Here is a 6,322-nt window from a genome sequence, read left to right on the forward strand (position 1 = left end):
TATGACTAGCTCCATCAGCATACCCAACAAATGGTTCCAAAAATTTTGACATCTGCAACAAATGTGAAGTGGATTACCTAACCAAATTGAAACTCTAAAAGAAAACTAACACACAAAAATGAAATGAAAGCATATGTACAGTGAGTTTTACTACACTTAATCAAGCATAGTAACGTTTGAGATACAACCTGTTCCGGGTTGCGACAATGGAATCCCATCATAATCGACTAACTCATAGGCTCCTTTTTTCAACACACATTTAACAATATAAGGGCCCATCCATAATGTTTCAAACTTTCCTGCTCCTAATTTGTCAGAATCCTGATCATAAATCAAGACTAGGTCACCTTCTGAGAAGACACGAGGCTTAACATTCTTGTCATATTGTGCCTTAATGTGTTTCTTATGTGCTTTGTTAGCCAATGCGGCATCACGATGGGTTTCATATAGATGGATTAATTCCAAGAAACGTGCTTCTTCTTCAGAAGTGTCGGTAGCAGGTCAATTGCAAGCTTGAGGGATGAGATTTCACATTGAATTGGTAAGACTACTTCCAAATCGTACACCAAATGAAAAGGCGTAAATCCAGTCGCATTTCTTACAAAGGTACGATATGCCCATAAAGTTGAGTACATGATTAAATTCCAATTTCGTTTATGGACTCTAATCATTCTTTGTAGCATGTTCTTAAGGACTTTGTTGATTGCGTCAACTTTTCCGTTAGCTTGCGGATAATATGGAGTAGAACTATCATGAGACAGTCCTAATTTGGTAGTTAACTCGATCATCATGTGATTGTGAAAATGCGACCCATGATCTGTAACTATAGCTTGTGGCACACCGAACCTGGAAACCACATGATTGAAAAAAAAAAGAGCAGCCGTTTCGCCACTGTTGTTCAATGTAGGCATCGCCTCGGCCCATTTGGTAAAATAGTCAATAACGACTATAATATACCCATGCCCCCTGGCTGAGGTGGGGTTACATGTCATGAAATCAATGCCCCATTTTGCGAATGGGCCAACAACAATGACTGGATGCAGTGGTGTAGGTGGTAATCTGGTTTTACGATAAAAAATCTGACAAGCATGGCACTTTCTGACAGCAAGTATGCAATTTTTAAATATAGATGGCTAGAAGTAACCATCTCGTAGGATTTTTTGTGCAGTAGCATAACTAGATAAATGACCCCCACAAGCACCTGAATGGCATTCATTCAGAGCTTTTTCGGCCTCCTCATGCGTAAGGTACCTTCATAAAATTGTATTGACACAACAACGATAAAGTGTATCACCAACAATCAAATAATATTTGGCTTGGTATCGAGTACGTCGTTGTTCAGAGCGAGAGGTGTTAGGCATAAAATCTTGGGTCTGGAGATAGATCAGTATATCTCCATACCATGGATCACTTGATGAAATTAGAAATAGAGACTCATCCAAGATTGATGCTTCTAATGTTAAATCATTGGAGGACGAGGGAAGGTCACAAAGTAGCTCAACAAAAACAAGAGATTCCTTTGATTTGGATTTGATGAATTCCAAATCAAACTCCTGTAGGATCACTATCCATTTAGAGTATTTCCCCCCAACAATTGACGTGACAAAATGTATGTCATAGGGTTGCAATCTAATATAATGGTAGTTTTGCGAAGGAGGATATAATGTCGAAATCTCTGCACAACTTGAACGGCTGCTAAAGCTAACTTTTCAACGTATGAGTATTTACTTTCTGTATCATTAAGATTGCAACTTAAATAATATATAAGATGTTCAATTCCATTTTCCTCTTGCACCAAAACCATACTGATGGTTGTATCTTCAGTGACGAGATACAGGGAAAAGTCTTTTTGATAGTTCGAGGTGTACATTAATGATGCTTTAATCAGGGAATCTTTGAGAGCATCAAAGGAATCTTGCACAACCTGGTCCCAATGGAGGGGTACCCCTTTCTTCAATAGACGTGTATAACCTTTAGCTAATTCAGCATAATTTGGAATGAACCTCGTCAGAAAGTTTGCCTTCCCTTGAAGTTTCTAAATCTATAACAAATTTGAAGGTGGATGCATGTCAAGAATTGCCTAAACCTTTATTGGATCGAGTTGAATTCCGTCTTTAGAAACTACAAAGCCAAGTAATCGACCAGAGCCAACACAAAACACACATTTGTGTGGATTGAGTCTTATTTTGTAGTGTCGATAACGTAAAAATATTGCTCTCAAATGTTGTAGGTGATCAGTCTGTTTTCGCGAATGAGCAGGCAGATTGTCAAGGTATGGTTGAACTATGTGTTTGATGTCATGGAAGGCATAATTCATTGCCATCTGAAAATTTTCCCCCACGTTCTTCAAACCAAATGGTAATTTGAAATATGCGAATGTGCCCCACGGACATATAAATGTAGTTTTTGGTTGGTCTTGTGGTTGGATATTGATTTGATTATAGCCAGAAAACCCATCCATGAATGAAAAATATTTCGCATCCGGCACGTTCATCAATAATCTGGTCAGTAAAGGGCATAGGATAGTTGTCCTTTGGACATGCTTGATTTACAACCCTATAATTGACGCACACTCTAATCGTCCTTTGTTTTTTCATCATTGGAACAATATTTGATACCCAATCAGTGAGAGGTACAGGGAAAATGAAGCCAGCACACAAAAGTTTTTCAACCTCTGGTTTAATGGCAGCAGCTTTCTTTGGATGAACCAATTGAAGTTGTTGTCGTACTATTTTCACATTTGGATACATCTTGATCTCATGTTAAACAATGCTTGAATCAATGCCTATCATTTCCTCATAAGACCATGCAAAGACATCTCAAATGGAGAACAAGATTTGCTGACATGAATATTTTCTACAACATTGGGGTTGGTCGAAATGTTTATGGAGATTGTTTCTTCTATGTTAGACAGATTTCGCTTTGAATCAATTGTATTTACAGAATTCGACAAAAAATCAACGATTGAAGGGTGATTGAGTTCTTTTGAATAATCTTCATTGTCATCTCGAAGGTGGGAACGATGATGATAATCTTCCCACAACGTCTCTCTTACCATCATTGATTGCATGATTCCCTCATCTGTAAAATGTATACGTGACAAAGAATCAAAAGAGGTGTCATATTCTAAAGACCTATCTACCCATACAATTGTTGAGTGCAGATTAGGGTTTTCTGCACAAGCCCAATAGATTGATTGCTACAATGATTCGATGGGGCTTGGTGCCATTGCCTCACCATCATGATCACTCTCAAAATAGCTGGAAATCTCCTTAAACTCAGATGATGTAGAAGAGATCATGTTGCAGGTTTGCACTGTTGCCACTTCCGCGAAACCAGATGGTGATGGGAGGGTAAAGGTACCCATCAAGGAAGGATCTTTTAGGAGACCTACTCCAACATTTTGAAGTGATTGTGAATTTCCATGTATTATTGGAATGCTTCCCGTGGCTTGTGAACTATTAGCAAAGAAGGCTAGTTGGTCGATAACTGTGATTCCAATTTTGAAGGGAAATGCAATCATTCGAAAGTATGTGGAAACAACTGCAGCCATAGCATAAACCCAAGGCCTTCCCAGTAAAATATTGTAATCAAGGAGTCCATCAATGACCTCAACTTCAATATCTACTATTTGCCCCCCTAGTTCAACTTGCAAGCTACTTAAAATCCCATATGAAGTGTACGTTCTTCCATCGAAAGCTTTTAGTGTAGTTGGTGATCTTGAGAAGGGTGGTGAACCAAGAGTTTTCCAGTAGCTCATTGACATGATACAAGTAGATGCCCCCCATCAATAATGGTTTGATGAACATTTTTATTGAGGGCTTTTCACCTGTATAAGGAAAGCTAGTTGTGTTGGTAACTGTGGTGTATATCCTATATGATTAAAGACCACAAGATTGGAATCCGTAGGATCGATCCCACCTATTGCTGATAACAAAGCCTGCTTTTGGGAGGGATAATTTTTCAATACCTCGAGTGTCGACATAGCGGAAGGTGATTGAGCCAAATCTTCCACAAGGTTATAATTTTGGGCTGCTTGAGCACGAGGATTAAATGTCTATTTGTGTACAACTCCCTTTGGTGGCTTTATTGTTAATTCAGGAATATTCGGTGGAACAACTTCTGGTGAAGTCGTGGTCGAAGTACTAGGTTGATCAGTAGCTTGGTTATTCGACAATGACGGATTCTCGTAATCTTTATTCCTTGTTGATACCAAAACATAATTTTGTTTATTTGCGATAGATAGCATAAGTATTTGGGATGTGGAAGCATTATAAGTGGAAAACAAATGTGTTTCTGGGTTCGGAAATGGATCTGTCAGCACGGCTGAGGTATTCAAAGCTTTTAAAAGTTTTGAGACCTCAGATCGATGTGGACAAATCAGACATGGATAACGAGGTTTCCTAGCTGCAGAAGGGGTTTCAGATGATTTTTCAGGAGTAGGATTCTCCTATTTCTTCTTATTATTCTTCCCCTTTTTCTTACCTTCTGGTTGCTTTGGATTTTTTCCTTTGTTAGATGACACGGCATTAATCTCAGAGGCAAGAGCATTTTCAGATTGATTTGCATTTTGACTGGATATAGCAAGAGTTTGACCAGATGATCCTCTTTCCGTTTGTGTGCTTGAGGAACCGATCATGCCGTCACCGGCATGAGAGTCCCTACTCGATTTTGGAGGTGGTGGAACAGTGAAAGCTAGTCTAGGGGAATTTTATCATAGAGCGTGCATGATTGCGTGTAAATCAGATCCAAATATTGGGCACGAGCAATGACTTGCTCTTCTGTGACAACTCCTCCTTTTTCCACATCCTCAGTGATAGATGGCAATAAGGACTTTGTAAACCACTCAGCTAAAAGTTGATCCGAAACATATGTCTTAACCATTCAATGATGACGCCGCCACTCATGAATATGATATGATATGTGAGTGGAGGTAGTCTGTTTAAAGTTGGTCAAAAGTTCTGTTCCAGTTTCATACCTGATAGGTAACTGAAAGTGGGTTAGAAAGGTAGTGGCTAAAATGGTGAAGTTATCAAAAGAAGCTCTAGGTAATTCAATATACCATTTTGCAGCTGCACCAGTAAGCGTTCTCTGGAAAAGACAAATTCTAATCGAATCATCATTCAGGGTGTTGGATGAACACCATAAATGAAAATTAATTACGTGATTCAATGGGTCTTCTCCTGGATTTCCATTAAACTTTGGAATGTCAGATGGAAATTTATGTGGAATCTTCGGCCACCAAGGGGCATATGTAATTGGATCATTAGTGAGCTGGTTTAAATCTGGTAGTTCTAGAGTTTCTACAAATGGCAACTATCAATTCAGGTCAGGTGGGACATACCTAGGATAAGATGGAACCGCTTGAGCAATAGGTCTTTGCATACTAGCATAGGGAATCTGCACCTGGTAACCTTGATAAGGTTGTTGGACATAACCAGTATAGGGCGGTTGTTGGACATAACTAGTATAGGGCGGTTGTTGATAACCGGTTTGGAAATGTGGTTGTCCATAACCTGCAAAGCCTTGTTGCCTAGATCCTTGGTAAGTTTGATATTGTCCCATACTAGTTTGAGCTTGTGAACCAAGTCCAAACTGGGGTTGGGACTGCTGGAATTGAGGTTGTTGATATTGTGACAGCCACGGTTGTTGAACCGATTATTGCTACCCAGTACTGAAAGATTGACCAAGATGTGGATAAATTGTACGAGTGTATGCCTGGGTCATTCCGGATAAAGGTACACTAATCTGGGGTTGTTGTTGAGTTCCAGAAATAAGCAGCTGTTGTATAACAACCTAAGAAACTTGAACTTCTTGCCTTGAAACTTGGGTTTGCAAGGAAGAAGGATCGGTTTGTATCAGTTGAGATACAACAGTTTTAGCTTGTGACTGTGGTACAACAGTAACAACAGGTATAGTGGGAATATTGGACACAGTTTGCATTGGTTGTGTTCGATACACAAGCCTTGGTTGAGTAGGCAGTACTGGTTGCCAATGAATAATTCTAACTCCAGTTTGACTTGAATACTGTGGGAAACTCTCATATGGTTGTCCTCTAGAATAAGGAGGGAACGGTGAGTAAGCATATTGTTCTCCATATGGTGGCAAATCAATGTTTAATGGATACATCGGTCTTTGAAAACTGGTTTGCCCAAATTAATACTGATGCACAAGATCAAATTGCTGAGTTTCCATATGAGAAAAACCAGATTGAAATCTGGACGAGTAAATGGGAGTCAACCATGGTGTAGAAGCAACCCCTAAGTGGATTCCAGATAATGATTGGTAACCAACCAGAACGGATGATTCACCATAGAGGTGT

This window comes from Pinus tabuliformis, chromosome 2_2 (genome assembly GCF_031772625.1).
Source record: "Pinus tabuliformis cultivar Carrire ecotype Pingquan chromosome 2_2, CPIR1, whole genome shotgun sequence".
Lineage (NCBI taxonomy): Eukaryota > Viridiplantae > Streptophyta > Pinopsida > Pinales > Pinaceae > Pinus > Pinus tabuliformis.